The 18,120-nt window shown below is 35.4% G+C and overlaps 1 protein-coding gene across 16 annotated transcripts in view; it reads left to right on the forward strand.

Annotated features, from left to right (window-relative positions):
- MBNL1 (muscleblind like splicing regulator 1) overlaps nt 1-18,120 on the forward strand; it is a 206,471-nt gene that overhangs the window by 10,457 nt on the left and 177,894 nt on the right. Inside the window, exon 1 of one of the 16 annotated variants that reach the window (XM_070753456.1) lies at nt 14,664-14,789. The exons of the other annotated variants lie outside the window; for them this stretch is intronic. The gene's annotated coding sequence lies outside the window, so the exon portion shown is untranslated. Of the gene's footprint in view, nt 1-14,663; nt 14,790-18,120 lie in introns of those variants that run through there. 16 annotated transcript variants of the gene reach the window in all.

Below are 18,120 nucleotides of genomic sequence, written 5' to 3' on the forward strand. Positions count from 1 at the left end.
ATTATATTATATTATATTATAAATATCTGTCTGTCTGTCTGTCTACCTACCTACCTATCTAATTTTTTATGCTGCCCTTCTCCTTAGACTTGGGGCGGCTTGCAACATGTTAGCAATAGCACTTTTTAACAGAGCCAGGATATTGCCCCCACAATCCGGGTCCTCATTTTACCCACCTCGGAAGGATGGAAGGCTGAGTCAACCTTGAGCCGGTGATGAGATTTGAACCGCTGACCTGCAGATCTAGCAGTCAACTTAAGTGGCCTGCAGAACTGTACTCTACCCACTGTGCCACCTCGGCTTATGTTGTGTTTTTATACTGTAAGCCTCCCAGAGTCGCTTGACAGTGAGATGAATGGTACATGAAATAAATAGATAAACAGAACCTAAAACATGATCTACACAAGTCTTAAAACCAAAAAGTGTCCGTATAAGCAAATGAAATGCTGTTACACTTGTTCATATTTATTGAGAAAAATAGCATCTGTGCTACATTAAAAAGATATGTCTTTTTCTGAGCTGTGAGTAAAGACATTTTGTTTTAGAATTTCAAACTTCATGTGCCAGAAGATAAATATACTTAAAAGGATTGTTTGTTTAGCTTATTTAGGATAACAGAGTAATTAGTCACAGAACAAGCATAGATCTGTCAAAGTAATATCAACATAGGGAGTGTTCTCCCATATTCCCATTCCTGAAAGATAAATAAAATATTCTAAACATATCCTTAGTGTCCTCAATAATCCTGTGCTGAGGTGATCTTAAAAAGGGTTGATGAAAATGTCATGCATTCTTGAAGGTACTCTGCATTCATTTTGACTAGAAAAAAGCAGATAAAATTGCATATGTTTTATATAAAGCAAGTGCTACAGTCTTCAATTTATTTCTACAAAGAATTAGTTTTTATTTATTCGAAAGAAAATACTGTCTAATTTCAGTGGTATTGGCATAATTGAGAAACTAGTGTGAGACACTACGTGCAAACATACCATATTTTTTAACTATAAGACACACCTTTTTCCTCCTTAAAAAGGCTGAAAATTTGGGTGTGTCTTATACTCCGAATGTAGCTTTTTTGAAGCTTATTCCCACCAGCTCTGCTTTTGGACTCTTGTCATATTTTCTTCTAAGTAAGAACACTTAGCATGTGTTCTTTATTCAGATCAGAGGGACAGTTCGTCAGAAAATGGTGGTATCTTAGGTAAGAATGCATAAAATCTTGAACAGTGGACCCTGCCAAGATGTACTGTAATAGTTAAGTGGGATTTCAAATTATTATTTTTTTATTGTAAGGTTATCTAGGGTGTGTGATTGTATCTCGTACTTGGTATTTGCTGACCTCTGCTTTAATACCAAGGCTCATATCTCTCGTTTGCTTTTATGAACTGCATATCTGCAGTTATAGCTTGGCTTTTGAAATAAGCAGTCACAGATCAAGAATAAGATCCATTTCCTGAATCTAGGAAGTCTAAATTCCTTAAATTGAATTTATATTTAACCAGAACAGGTTTTTAGCATCAATTTAGCCAAATGCTTTTCTTTAAATATAGTACAGTGAAACCTCGGTTGGTGAACAATTCAGTTAGTGACCAAAAATTTTGCTAAAAATTTGCACCAGTTAGTGAACTAAATTTTGGATTGTGAACAGCTGACGTCACCCCCATGCATCCCTGCATCTCAAACAAAGCATCATTTGTGCTCGAGACACAGTTACGTTTGGTTGGTCGTTTTCTTTATCGTGCTGCTTCCTTCTTTTTTAGTGATTTTAGTGCTTTATTTTAATAATATAGCCCTCTATCATGGCTCCAAAGAAGATTAAGACCAATAGTAGCAGTGTACCTGTAGTGAAAAGGCAATTGAATTGAAAAAGGAAATTATTTCTAAGTTTTCTTTCTTTAATGTTTTTATGTTTATTTAACTCTTTATGTACTGTATTATATCTGTTCTCATTTAAAAAACATACCTATATAACCTGTAACGCTAATATTAGCGAGTCATTAGGGGCTGGGAACCAATTAGTATTTCTATTTCCTTTATTTCTTATGGGGAAAATTATTTCGGATAGTGAACATTTCGAATTGCAACCAGCTTTTTGGAACGGATTTTGTTCACTAACCGAGGTTCCACTGTGCTTATTTTACTTGTCTGCTATGCACATAAAACATTTAACAAACACCTTCAAAAACAAACTAGAGGACAAGGAGAGACATGATAGCAGTGTTCCGACATCTCAGGGATTGCCACAAAGAAGACAGAGTCAGGCTATTCTCCAAAGCACCTGAGAGCAGGATAAGAAGCAAGAATCAAAGAGAGAAGCAACTTAGAATTAAGGAAAAAATTCCTGACAATTAGAACAATTGATCAGTAGAATGGCTTTCCTCCAGAAGTTGTGAATGTTCCAACACTGGAAGTTAGCAGTAGCACTCATGAAAACATTGAGCAGCTTCAGATGTTTGTTGGCAAGAAGAAAGAATTGTGTCCACCCTGCTTAATAATAAGTAGTCCATTTGTAAATACAATATGAGTTGTGTTCAAGTGAAAAGTAATCCAGGGCTGTCTGTAGTTATCGGCCCATCTGTATTTCATCATGAAAAAGAAATTATTCCCATTAATAGAAATATTTAATGCTTGCATTTTTTTTTATGATAAAAGGAAGCACTTTGCTGTATTCCTCATTTTTTATTGTTAATGTGAGCTTTAACAAAACAAGTTTTCTTGTCCTCTTGGTGTTCTTCCGATGATAGAACAAAATAGAATAAAACTTTGTGACAGAGCTTCCCATTGTGTTTCTTGAAGGAAGTTGAAGAAGAACCGTTTTAATGTAGAGATGACTAATTTAAAATATTACTTAAACTGACTGGTATAAAATATGATCAAACAGTTGCTAATTATACTAAGTCAGTTGAGAGGAAATTGGAAATGAGGACTCAGCAGGAGAAAAGAAGAGACTAATGCACCATTAAAAGATTTTGAAGATTTAGTTAAGCAAACAGTGAAGACTCAGGTTTGTAGATGAACTAAATTGATAGCTCTCCCACATACTTGGCTTTGTGTATTTACCTGGTAAATATATCATACACTCATCCTCTACTCACAAAGTAAATTATCTTTGTACAGAAAAGAATACTTTTATACAGGTAGCCAGTGTTCCCTCTAATTTTTTTGGGGGGGTGGGCGGAAAAGTATAGTGTCTGAGCGGCAGTCCCTTCGGGACTGGGCGGCACAGAAATAACAAATAAATAAATAAACAAACAAACAAACAAACAAACAAAAAACCCACCCTGTTTTGCCTCAGAGAATTTCAAAATAAAATACTGTACTGTGTGTCTATAACAGTGAGCTCATAATAGGGCAACTCTATCAATATCAAAATGCCACTTAAATAGTTGAGCTAGTTTCAAACTAGATTTTGATTTTCTTTCTCTCTTCCTTACTCCCATTCTTTTTCTTTCTCTTTTCCTTCCTCTCTTTTTTCTATCTGTTTCTCTCTCTTCCTCCCTTCATCTCTCTCTCCTTCCCTCTCACTCTTTCCCTCTCGGCTTCTGGGCAGGTTTGGAAAACTCTGAGTTGATGATGATTTTTAAGTGAGTGATTGCTCACTGCTCAGCTTAGAGGGAACTATGCAGGTAGCCCTTGATTTACAATTCATATAGTGACTATTTGAAGTTCAATGACACAGACAAAAGTGGCCATTTTTCACATGATCATTACAGTGTCCCCCCTGGTCATATCAAAATTCAGACTTTTGGTACTTGACCATATTTAGGATGGTATCCTGGGGTCATATGATCTCTTTTTGCAACCTTCTACTAAGCAAAGTCTGTGGGGAAGCCAAATTCACTTAACCACCATATTACTGACTTACTTAATTGTGAATCAGTAAGTGACTGATTCACTTAACTGTGGCAAGAAAGATCATAAAATAGGGCCAAATTCACTTAGCAATTGTCTCAATTAGCAACAGTAATTTAGGCCATCTTCATTATTTCTTGTTCTTTATCCAGAATAAATAATCCAGGTAATTTTAACCAACAAAATAGCCAATGAAATCCACTTGAAGGCAAGACTTTATGATTCCATAGTGCACAAGTTTAAGTGGCTGACTTGTTCCTCTCCAACAATATTTCTCAATCTGCAAAATTTAAATACCGTAACTATATTTGCCTTTTCTACCATTTTGCAAATATAGTGCATGTGTGTGTGTATGTATGTGTGTGTAGGTCCATATACACGCACATATACATACACATATACATACACAAACTTACTACAAAAATTCATGACTTTTAACTTGGCAAACTGGCGCATCAAAGGGCAATAATTTTTGAATGTAGGATCCTTTATAGAACAACTACCTTATAAAATCCAAAATATAGACCCCGTGACCTCAAGGGAATGAAATTTGAAATCATTGTGACTGCTGTGCTGCTTGGCAGCTGATGAAATGACATGATCTTCATTTTTGATATTGTGTGACAATTTCCCAGCCAGTTTTGCAATCCCTTGCTCCCTTCCCTACCCAGCAGCAATTATTTACCTATCTGCTGGGGACAGAATGAAAAGGAAAACAATAAAAAATTATTGACAGTAAGAACAATTAAGCAGTGGAATGTCTCCAGAAGTTATCGGTCCGCCATCGCTGGAGGCTTTAAGAGATTGGACAGTCATTTCCCCAGAATCCTATAGACCCTCCTGCTTGAACAGGGGATTAGATTAGAAGGTCTCCAATTTCTCTTCTAATTCTATTATTCTGTATTCTGGAAGAGAGGAATGGAAGAAGGATAGAAGAAGTATTTCTTATGCTTCCTGCCAGTTTCCTACAAATAAAGTAAATTGGAAATTTTCTCCAACTTCTTGTTTGCCTACCCACGATCATTTTGTTTCCATATTTACATAAGAAAATATCATGAATCAATGGGCTACTGGTGTCTAGTATTACGCATGAAACCTGATTACACATGTTTTCATTTAATTAAGAACATTCAAAAGAAAAAAATAGAAAATACTTTACAGTAATATAATTTCTCTATTCAAGGAAAAATGGAATTCCAGCTTCTCTGACAGATGGATCTCCAGTTTCTGCTTAAATACAAGACAGTCTGTTCTAGTGTAAAACAGCTTTTATCATTAGGAATTTTCATTAAATGTTTGGGGCAGCAAAGAAGAAGTTTTATGTTTCTTGTGGTTGATAGTCATAGATACATATAGAGCGAGCTAGAAAAAATAATTCAAATTCCTTGCTAAACATAGAAAACATTTTTCCAAAAACTGAACGTTTATTGTCACACAGCCTTCAGGAGCCATTTTATAAGACCTTAACAAGATCTTCAGTACTTCTGTGTTGTTGTTTCCCCCCCCCTTCTTCTTCTTCTTCTTCTTCTTCTTCTTCTTCTTCTTATTATTATTATTATTATTATTATTATACATTAATACAATTGAACAAGTCCAGAGTCATTTCATGAGAAGAGTACTCCATTCCTCTGCTCACAACAGAATACCTTATGCCAGCAGGCTTGAAATTTTGGGATTGGAAAACCTACAACTAGGCTGCCTAAAGTCTGCTCTTAGTGTAGTACATAAAATTATCTTCTATAATGTCCTACCTGTCAATGACTACTTCAGCTTTAGCCGCAATAATACACGAGCACACAATAGATACAAACTTAAGGTAAACCGCTCCAAATTCGATTGCAGAAAATACGACTTCAGCAATAGAGTGGTCAATGCATGGAATGCTCTACCTGACTCCATTGTTATTTCATCAAACCCCCGTAGCTTCAGCCTTCAACTGTCTACTGTGGACCTCATACCATTCCCAAAGGTCTGTTAGGGACATGCATAAGCTCACCAATGTACCTACCATCCCTGTCCTACTGTTCCCATTACTCTTCCTGAGATGCTCCATAAAGCACAGTTAACCTATATAAACCCCAAACTAAGTGATTTGACCAGAATACTAAGTGATTTGACCACAATAATGGGAATAAGGAGACAGAGGAAGGGAGAGGAGGAAGAGAGAGGAGAGAGAGAGAGATATATATAACATACATGCCATAACCAGAATTTTTGCTTCCTCTGTCCATTGCCCAAGTTTTTGTATTTTGTTAGTTTATGTGAATGCCGTCTTCCCCAAAACAATAGCGGACTAGCATGGTTAAGAAATTACATCTGCAAAGAGAATGGCCTGGAGCGCATTATCTTTAAAGAAATAGCTGGTGGAAATATGGAACATTTCTGAAGCATGAATACTAATGGAATATACCTGATTTAAAAAAGGAGAGTGCAAATTGTTGAAGTTTTACAGTTTCTGTGAAAAAAGAAATGAAAAATGACAACTGAGCATGAAATGATGGTAAAATGGAAATGTTATTATACTTGTAGCTTTATGAATTAAATTACAGATCTCATGTCTGCCAACACTAAGATGTTGAGAATGTCTTGAAACTGAAGTGAAAAGCATTCTTATTCAAATTAAGTGTAGAAAAAATGAACTTCAAAGAAATACTTTTTAACATTAAGGTTAACACAATATTAAGAATTTTAGCATGGATGGGGCAAGACACTAGTTGCTTATTAAGAGGACAGTCTTAAAAGTGAATCAGATATGACCATGACAGGTAAGTTTTTTGAGTTTTCTATCCCTAATAGGAAACAATAAAATGGTTTATCTGTGCTTCCAGATGTGCAACCTCTGACCTCCCTTTTATATGATCCCCTAGTGCAGGCGTCTCCAATCTAGATAACTTTAAGATTTGTGGGCTTTGCTGGCTGAGGAGTTCTGGGAGTTGGAGTCCACAAGTCTTAACGTTTCCAAGGTTGGAGACCTCTGCACTAGAGTTCCCTTTAATCATGTTTGTTGCAAATTGGTGATACCACATCTTTGAAAGAAATAAGTCAAACAACATGCAATAAGATTTTGTATAGAATTAAGTAACAAAAACATTTATGATTAAATTTTTATGCCACCCATCTCTTATACAAAGTGACTGGGCAGCTTACATTGTTCAAAATCCTTGCCCCAATTCCAGGTAAACCTAGAACCACTTTACTGTTTCATTCTCCCTTCTCTTGCTTAAGGCAAAGACTTTGAGCATGAATAATGTAGGTATATATCAGTTCAATTTAAAGAACCTATATATTTGCTCTAAACTTAAATAAGGAATTGTATACACAATAGCTACTGGTAAAACTGATGATATACTTGATTTTTCCTCCACTGATTTTTCCAATTGTAAACTTTAATGGAAAATAATATGGAAATCAAATAATTAGTTAGCTAATTAGTTGAAAAGGGAAGGAAAAGGAACAAATATAGTCCTTCCCGCCAAAATTCTGATTGCTTCTCTTGATGGATAATTAATTGAACTTGTCTATTCTTGGTTGCTGTACAAGTATCTGGATATGCCTTGCACTTCAAACCAATTCCTTTGGAAATTCATCTAAAGAGGAACTTCTCAGAACACCTGTTTTGCATTGAAATTGTGGTACAAGTTTGATACTGAATTAAAGATGAACGCTTGATGGAAACATTTGAATGCTGCTAAGAGCACAGAATAATTCAGCTATAAATAGTATCAGCTTTTAGTGTAACAATAGGTAATGCCTTCGCAATACAACATCATAGGAAAAGTAACACCTACAAGCTCAGATTTGAGAGGAAAATGAATTTTTAAAATGTTAATAAAATGTTAATGTTTTAAACTGCTAATAAAATGTTTCAAGAAGGAAAAATTCAGGAGGTGTACTCTACAAAATTATTTAAACAATAGCTTACTAATCTTTCTAAATAGATTTCCAGCTTTAAGCATTGGTCTCAGTCCTAAGTTCTAAATCACAAATTATTCTTATTTAAAATTATAAATAAAACATGAATAAGGACACTGTGCTTGCCTAATAGAATGGGACACAGTTGTACAGTTGATGGCTGAGATTTGACCCAGCTACTTCTTGTTTTACAATTTACTCATTATGGTTAATATATCCGGGCTCGATTACTGCAATGCTCTCTACATGGGGCAACCTTTAAAGAACATTCGGAGACCGCAGCTAGTCCAAAACGCAGCTGTGTGAAGTCATGGGCCTACCGAGATACATACCCATGTATCACCATCACTCCATGAGTTGCATTGGTCTCCGAATGCACTTTAAAGTGTTGGTGATTACCTATAAAGACCCACATGGCTTAGGACCAGACTACCTATGGGACCATCTCCTGCCTCATGCACCCCAGTGGCCGGTTAGATCCGGTCAGAACTTTGGAAGCCATGTAAATGCCAAAACCAATGAAGAAGCAAAGCTGAGACCAAACTTTTGATAAAAAACTGTGTTTGAGTGATTTTCTTTAATTTTGGATTTTTGAAGCCCAACAAATGCTTCTAGAGTTTCTACAGATCTACGTGTAAATAAAAACAATCTATGTATAAATTTAAAAATATCAATATTTTGCTTGCTGAGATGTTATCAAAATGTAAGGTTACATCAAGTTTTCTTCATAGCAAATGAGGAATTTGTTTATATTAAAACACACACAAATACATGCACCAAGAACATTATTTTTCCTTATTGTTTCCATAGTAATGGTTTTATGACTGTGATTGGCATGTTTGCCATTATAAGTCTTTACAGTATTGTAGTATTACCAGTATTTCAAATCTTAGTCCAAACTTTGGAAGGCTTTGGAAGCATGCTTGTTAACATTTTTGAATGCTGCAGAAAAAGAGAATTTGGCCATTTTTAGCAACTGGAGGCTTTCAACTATGAAAAGTATTTAGAACAGTTTCATAATTTTTGTCAAATCTACTGGGCCACATAAGCAAAACATACTTATTTGGTCAGGCATCCAAAGTGCTCAGAAATCATACTGTCAAATGCTTCTTTAAGGAATTTTAATCTTAATTTCAACCATGTATCTAATAAAAAACACTATGTCAATATTTTGGAGTACACAGAAAAAATTAATACAGAATCCTAGAATCCTAGAATGGTCTAATGTTTCTAATTCAGGTTAATGACTGTCCATCTACTTGCAAATGTAGGAAAACAAAAAGAGATGAGATCCCTCTACATTTTTTAACTATTACTATCTCTGAATTCTAGTAATTTGTCCCATTCTGCTATAATAATAAATTAGATCTTAATAATTAAGAAACAACTTTCTCTTGCATGTCAAAAGGGCATAGCTGAAAGAATAAACGATGTCATGTCGTGTTTTCTGACAATAGTATTTTACAAAGAGGTTTGTTGATTTCTATACATTACATTGTATAAATGACAAGATTAGTATCCTTTATTAATCAAGTTCTAGGAGGAGGAAGGAAGGAAATACATATTGGTAGCTTAAAGGTTTTTGATTTTCTGAATTGTCCCATACATATATTTTTTAAAATGCCAGTGGAAAAGTATTGGAAAGAATAATTCTGTCCTATACAGAATTTTATGTAACAAAGTGAGATTTCTTTTTGAATTTTATAAATAATTCAGAATCTTCTGGAGTGGGCAACCACACCAAATCTAATAAAGTCTGATGTTGAAAAATTATCTTAGAACATTTACTGCTACAGTCAGCAGACTTAGGCATGATCAGGAATTATTTAGGGATTGTTATAAACATGTTAGGAACATGTAAAGGGTATAGTACTATTACCACCAGTGTGGTAAAAGCTAAAAAATTCCAATTGACATGGGTTGTCAGAATATTCATAAGAAAGCTGTCATAGACAAGATTTTTCGCTCTCTCTCCCTCCCTTTCACTTTTTCACTCTTTCTTGCAATCCTGCTTTAGATTCTTATGGTCTGGATTCTTGGAATTGTGGCTGCTGTCCTACTCTTGAATAAACAACTGTTCTCTGCTCTTCCAAGGAAGAGAGAGAGACACACAGCATTGCCAAAAAGCATTAAGAATTGTAAACTTTTTCTTTCTTTCTTTCTTTCTTTCTTTCTTTCTTTCTTTCTTTCTTTCTTTCTTTCTTTCTTTCTCTCTCTCTCTCTCTCTCTCTCTCTTTCTCTCTTTCTCTCTTTCTCTCTTTCTCTCTCTCTCTCTTTCTTTTTATTTATTTTGTCCAATACACAATAATACACAATGAAGGTTATAGAGGATATAGTAGAGAAGAAATACGAGATATAGGAGAGACTATAGGACAGGGGATGGAAGGCACTCTAGTGCGCTTATGTATGCCCCTTACTGACCTCTTAGGACTCTGGAGAGGTCAACCATGGATAGTCCAAGGGTAAAATTCTTACATAGCTTCTTCTCAAGAAACACTGATTTACTAACCAGAGGATACAAAACATTCATCAGACCAATTCTTGAATACAGCTCAGACATTAATACAATTGAAGGAATCCAGAAATACTTCGCAAGAAGAGTCCTTCACTCCTCACATAACAAATTACATTACTCCTCCAGACTTCAAATACCACGTTTAGAAAATTTACGAGTCTGAGGAGAGGGGCAGCATACAAATCTAATAAATAATAATAATAATAATAACTACGTCACCTCCTAACTGTTGTTCATAAAATCATACATCATAATGTACTCCCTGTTACTGACAACTTCACCTTTAACAACAACAACACAAGAGCACGTAATAGATACAAACTAAATGTAAATCTCTCCAAAGTAGACTGCAGAAAATACGATTTTAGCAAAAGAGTGGTCAATGCCTGGAATTCATTACCTGACTGTTGCTTCTCACAACCCCAAAATCTTCAACCATACATTATCTACAATGACCTCTCCCCTTTTCTAAGACGTCTGTAAGGGATGTGCAAAAGTGCAGTTTTGTGCCTACCGTCCCTGTCCTACTGTCTTTTTATCCTTTCTATTACTACTTTCTACTTATGTTAATACATGCTGTAATACTGTAATACTATACTTGTTTGACAAATAAATAAGTAAATAAAATAATAAATAAAATAAAATGTGTGTGGGGGGGTCAGAGTAAGAGAGGGGGAAGAGAGGGATATGGCAGAGAGAGAATCTGTCTACTCTCTTGTACTCAACTTAGAGTGGTATCGTCCTCAAGGATTTGATTGCTGTATATCCTGTTTCAGTATGTGTGTTTATAGCTGCAATGTCATATCAGCAAAATAAGATTCTGTCAAGACCTCAGGGTTGGAATCTGATTTCATGGTGTTGGGTTTATCCTCTATTTCTTCCTCCTCTTTCTTATCGGCTTCATCTCAACTGGTTAACAGACTTTTAAGGTGGGTTTTATATAGTAAAATGCCAGTATATTATATTTGTGTGCTCAGTACATTCAGAGAATATGCACACATTAGAAATAAAAATAAACCCACACCTTCATTAAAATAAATAAATATACATTCTATGCATGTTGCATTAATTTAAAGTCTCAGTTTGTATATTCACTTTTTATTTAAACGATACATGTCCAAGACATGTTGCTATCCTTTTTGTTATTTCTTTCTTTCCTTCTTTGTATGCCAAGTACGTATACATATAAATCCCTGACCTAATTAACCTCTTCATTTATGGCTTATCAATGAAAAGAGTCAGATTAGATGTTTGGGAGTAGAACACTGTGATGTGAGTAATTACTTAGGTTCTTTTATGTCACACTATGGCTTAATGCAAGATTTCCCAATTTTGTCTATTTCCATTATTCACTTCAGCTCCCAGAATTCATTAGCTGCCATGGCTGCTATGGAAATCTGTCTATCTATCTTTCTGCCTGTCTTAATGTTTGACAGCAGTGATCTTTCTTATTCCCTTTTTGTGCTGCCACCAGTCACTCCTGGGGACTATTGTAACAAGTCTCTGCAGTTTTGTGCTGCCATTATATTTAAGAATCAAGTAGAACAACTTTTCTAATGACCCTTTTAGTATAAATAAATAAATAAATAATAAAAATTTAAGATGCAGTTGAAAGTCTTTACCAGAAACAGTACTTTCTAGATTACTTAAAAAGTGCTTCTCCCATGAAAATGAGTCATGAATATGAGTAACAAAGGGCTTTCACTTCTCCAGAAAGTTGATTTTTTTTCAATGTTTTTTAATCTTAATACTAAGTCAACTTTCTGTTTCCTTTTAAAAAAAATATCTGCATTAAATAAAAAAGGCACAAACCAAACCAAAACATAACAAGCCATTTCTTTTTTTAATTCAGAAGCTTTTTGCACATAGGCACGTCCAACATAAATGGTAACTACGTTCCTGTGCTCTCTTTACACTTCCAACATTTGGACGAGGTATTCGGGTACATTTTAGCAAGATGGGCAGGTGGAAAGTGCCACCGATAAATCCTTTTATAGATGTTTTCTTTGTATGTTGCAGGCAGTGTTAATTTATAGTTAATGGTCCAAGTTTTACAGCTAAATTTATACTGTATCCAAAATTTTGGGCCCATGTGATTGTAGTGCCTTTAACCTCATCTTCTAACATTTCATATTGCAACAAATACTTTATATATTTTAGAGATAAGCTTTTCATCAGTACCGAAAAATATTTATCCAGGTTATTTCTGTTTCTATTATTTATATTGGTAAAAAAATTCTTAAAGTCTAATTTGGAATTCATAAATTTTGGTTCATATTGGAATAATTTAAATATTCAATTACAGAATCCTTTAGATTTCAATGGACTGTAGATTAAGAAAGTTTTGAGTTCATGCAAAGCATTCTTATCATATTTTTGTACTATCTTTAACAATTAAAAAGCTATTAAAAGTGTATTCACAAGACTCAGACAGTGTAGTACCATGACCTGTGTAGTTACACTTTTTTTCATCACTCTTCCCATTTTATGGACTCATGGCTTTATATAACTTTTATTACTCTGGATTGATATTATATCAAAATGAAATGAAAATTCAAATCTGAATTTGTGATTTTCATCTATAGTTCACATTAGATGCTAAGGCTTTACCCTTTAATTTGGTTAGATTTTAGCTGCTTCTGATATTACCAAATACTGAACTATGGTCTGACCCATTGAATGTGAAACATCAGTATACAATATCAAACTGAAAGCCAAACATGTTAAGGTTTCCATTTCCTGACTTTATAGCTAACTGGCAGGTTATCTAGCTCTTACATATATTTGAAGAAATTGAAATTGAAATAAAGAAATAATAAAACAGATTGTTGAATATTTGCCTATTTATATTAGATATGTATTGACAATCAGAATTTACAGCTAGTGTTAGTTATATGTTATTTTATAGTTATGTATATATTACCAGCAGCAACTTGAATCATCCATAGTATATATTTATTCATCATGTTTTTAATACAAAATATAAAGGCCTCTTGTGAAGATTAACAAAAAAAATCTACCATCTTGGCCCAGTGTGGATTGGGTTATTGTTCAAATTTTCAGTGTTGGGGCTAAGAATAGACTCTTAGATTCTCAATGGCATTCCAAGCCTAAGGGACAGCTAAAACCTGTTTCAATAGTATTTCAATTGTTATAATTATAATGACTTTTTGATTTGGAATCTTAAAAAAAAATCTTGAACTACATGCAGTACCCTAGTTAGTTTTATATATTTTCAGTATTTCCTTTGGAAAATCAAACAATACAACACAGTAATTGTCCACTACTGTATAGTAGTAAGAAACTTCATTGTCATGTTGATATGCATGCATGCATGTTTGTTTATTTAGGGTTATGCTAGTTATTCATGCTTTACAATATGATTTGCATGGTTGATGTAATATGATATGGATGAGGAAGGTGTTAATGTTGCTTTAAGGCCTAACTGGCAGTTATAGTAGCATCTGCACTGAAGCTACTTCCCGCTAGTGTAACAGTAGGAAAAGAGCTTGGAGTACTGTAGAGTAATTGAGGTGTTTCAGTTTTAGAAAGTGGCAAGAAGGGAGAGATGTTGCTTCAAATAAAGTACCTCTACAGAGCTTTGAACAACCCTTAATTTTATACAAAAATACATCTTAGTTAAATAAGAGAAGTCCAAACATTTATTTGGTTATATGGGTAGGGAGTAATGTGACTTTATATAGACCAAAGTAACTGCTATTTTGCTAATTTAAATGTGAAAATAGTCTAAATACAAATCTAATAAATAATAATAATAATAATAATAATAATAATAATAATAATAAATGATTAACTAACTATAAACATAGAACTGGTTCTCTTTTAAAAAAATAAAGGTTCTATAATAAACATGAAAATAGCAGAAACAATGTTAATATAAATAAATAAATAAATAAATAATAAAAACATTGAAATCTTTATACATTTTACTGTAGATACTTTATTTTGTCCTTACCTCAGGTTTTTGGAAGTAGTCTCAATTAACCAGATGGTTCAGAAAAATCTGGAATTGATTCTCCAATGAATTTCTTAGTTGTTTGAAGTCCAAGAGTAGAAAAAAGTACACAATAGGGTGGGGTTTTTTGTATGGAAGAATATAGAATATTCATTTTGAAATATCCTACTGTGGTCTGTAAAATATAATCCAGAAATTATGTCTACAAGGTTCAATAGGCTTCTTGCCTTAGGTCCAGCCAGATATATAAACTGTCCCAAACAAAACAAAGGCGTTGTAAGCATTTGACAAGCATATTTGGAAGGTTTCATTTGAACTTGTAAATCACACTGTGTCTGACAGCTTTACCCTGAAGTATTTTTCTCTTTCTCCACAGCAGTTGCCATGATATTTCCTACTTAACTACTTGTATTCCCAGAGTATTGTGGGCATTGTCTTCCATATCTCATTCGGTGCATTTTCTATGCTCTGCTATCTATATCCCATGGTTCCATTAAGAAGAAAGAGATTCTCTCTATCTCTACAATTTTTAAGGTGTGTCATCTGCAATGATCACTTGGTGCAGCCTTATCAGTTATGTACCACTTTTCTGAATCAGCATTTAAATAAAGATTAAATCAGCCGCAATTTGTCTTGGAGATTTGAAAATTAAAACTTTACTTTTTTAATGTCTCCTGCAGGGTGTGGAGTGTTTGTAATTTGGCTTGTATATGATGCTTATATTTTAATCCTGTTACTGTATTTAGATATGCAAGCCATTCAGAATCATTTAGGATTGGAACAGCATAGATGCCTTGTAAAATAAAATAATAAATTTTATTACAAAATGTCCCACCACTTTGCAGTTTCAGTCAGTTACTTTAAAATGCGGCTTGTTGTAGTGTATTACTCATGATTGTTTTTTTATTCTAATAATCTCAACATGAATTTTTATTGAGAAATAATTTCAGAATGGAAGATAATTGCATATGACATTTAACAGTTGTCCTGAATCAATGTCAAGGCAATCATGCAGTGGATGGGTGGAAGATTAATTTAGGTGACAGATATATTCCTGGTTAAGAACACAGCTCTTTTTATTTTTCATTTTGAAGAATCAGCTTTGAAGTTTGGAGATATAATGTTGGTATTCAAATGTACGGCAATGAAAATAGCCAGAATCCATTTATCCAATTTAAAATTATATAAGCTAATTGGTTATTTTTTCAAGAGCATATCAGATCTGGCAATAGTAACACATACGTTATGTATATATTATCCCTACATAGATTATTGCAGTACGTTTTACATAGCGCTACCTTTAATAATTCTGTTGAAACTGTTTAGGATTGCAGGTGCAAAGTTGTTAGTGAACTATTTAATCAAACTATACTTATCCACAAGTGCATTAGTTTGTTTATTTGCTGTGTGCATTTCAGAAGCTGGATAGTTATCTTTAAAATCCTATTGTCTTAGGGATAAGATATGTGTCTCTTTGGAGATAATAGAATGAGCAGAATGGTATTTTAGATCAAGTTGACTATGTAACACCATTCATCATAGATAGTAAACAAACCAAGAAGAGTTTACAAGATTGCCCAGTAAAATACAATATGTTCTTTATCTAAAGGATTTAGCCATTCCCACAGCAGACGCTTTGCAGCTCAGTTATGACATTTAGCCCACAATCTTTTACATTTTGTGCTCTTAAAGGTTTGTGACATATTGCTTTTATATTTATTTTTTTGCCAGCTGAGCCTGTCCAATTTACATTGTAACCTGTTATATTCTGTAATGGAGTTTTACTCTGCTCCTATGCTCAGGTCTATATGACCCGAAATGAAATTTGAGATCCTATAGATCAGTGTTTCCCAACCTTTTTTGAGCCGCGGCACATTATTCATGTTTTCAAAATTCTGGGGAACACTGAAGGGGGGGGGGGCGGGGGGGCTAAAGAAAAGTTTGGACAAAAAATATCTCTTCCTCCATTTCACTCTATTTCTCCCTCCCTCTTTCTCTCTCTTCCTTCCTTCCCTTCTTTCTCTCCATCCCTCTTTCTTTCTTTCTTCCTCTCTTTTTTGCTCTCTTTCTCTCTCCCTCCTTCCCTCCCTCTATGTCTTTCCCTCTCCCTCCTTCCCCCCTTTCTTTCTCTCTCTCTCTTGCTTTCTTTCCCTCTCTTTCTCTTGCTTTCTTTCTCTCATTCTCTCTCCCCTTCTTTTTCTCTCTCTCTCTTTCTCTCTCGTTCACCACGCCAGCAACAGAGAAAAAAAGAAAGAGAGAGTGGAGTGCGCAGCAGCCATCAGCCTCCTCGCCCTCCCAGACGTCCCCAGCGCCGCCTCCCGTTAGCCCGGCCGAAAGCCACACAGTCCCGGACTCCCGGATCGCTCGCTTCTCCGGCCAGCGCGGCGCTTTCCTGGGCAGATGGCTTTGCTGACCGGAGAAGCGAGCGATCCGGGAGTCCGGGACTGTGTGGCTTTGCGCCATGAAGAGAAAACGGCAGCAGGGAAAAGTCGTCCGTTTTCTCTTCATGGCGCAAAGCCACACAGTCCCGGACTTCCGGATTGCTCGCCCCAAGGCAGGAGGCGGCGGCGGAGGAGAGTGGGCGGATCGGGCGGGCAATGGGGCAGGGCGGAGAAGCCAGGGGCGCGTTTGGCCGGAGGCACCGTGGGAAGGCAGGGGCAGGGAGGTGCGGCAGTAGGTGCCTCCGGTCAAACGCGCCCCTGGCTTCTCCGCCCTGCTCCATTGCCCGCCCGATCCGCCCACTCTCCTCCGCCGCCTCTCGCCGCGGCACACCTGACGGTGTCTCGCAGCACACTAGTGTGCCGCGGCACACCGGTTGGGAAACGCTGCTATAGATTATTTGTCATGCGGATCGGAAACTTGTGATAAATTGACTTTTCCTCATTTGAGGGGTTCTTACTATGAGTGTGGTTTTCCCCCCCCCCATTTTGTTTACTTTTTGTTACATTGTGATTGTTACATTTCGTTACATCCAGAACAGTACAAGCTTAAAGTAAATGCGAACACAACAGTAGGGTTAATTTCTAACCTATCTTTAATAATATGTAAATCACGGTAGGTAGTAATTTTGAACTAGAACTCATTTGGCATTTAGCATGCGAGAACTGACCTGTTTATTACTGTATTTCTCAGAGTATAAAACACACTGGAGTATAAGGCGCACCTAGATTTTAGAGAATGAAAACAAGGAAAAACACATTCTGAACCAAATGGTGTAGTAATATGTTATTTAATAAAATACCAGTGTAGCAGAATACTTGTTACAATCATGTATACTTTTTATAACCATGTACACTTTTTACAAACTTCAAACTTGACAGCTTTAAGACTTTGGACTTCAACTCCCAGAATTCCTCCTCCAATCATGCTAGCTCAGGAATTGGAGCTGAAGTTCACAAGTCTTAAAGTTGCCATGTTTGAAAACTTTTGCACCCCTAACTCTAACCCAGGTGTCTTCAAACTTGACAGCTTTAATAGCAGTAGACTTCAGCTCTCAGAATTGGCTGTATTTTGTGCATAAGACGCACCAACATTTCCACTCTCTTTTGCGGGGCAAAAAGGTGCATCTTATACTGTGAAATATACAGTAAATAGATATCTCACTGGGATAGTTATAAAATACCCATAAAAGTGTGTAAGTTCTCCAGAATGCTTTGTAGTTTTAGTGTAGAATCTTCGTGTTACCTAAAGTTATTGCCCCTAATAAAATAATTAGTAGGCATGGATGCTCTGTTGCTTGGTAATTTCTGATTAAAAAAAAACACTTTAAAAAAACCCTTTAGAAAAGTCAGGTGGGCCATTTCCTGCTAAACTTAAAGTATTAAAAATATAAATATAATTGTTTATAGATAAATAGGATAAATAA

This window comes from Erythrolamprus reginae, chromosome 5 (assembly GCF_031021105.1).
Source record: "Erythrolamprus reginae isolate rEryReg1 chromosome 5, rEryReg1.hap1, whole genome shotgun sequence".
NCBI classification, from domain to species: domain Eukaryota; kingdom Metazoa; phylum Chordata; class Lepidosauria; order Squamata; family Dipsadidae; genus Erythrolamprus; species Erythrolamprus reginae.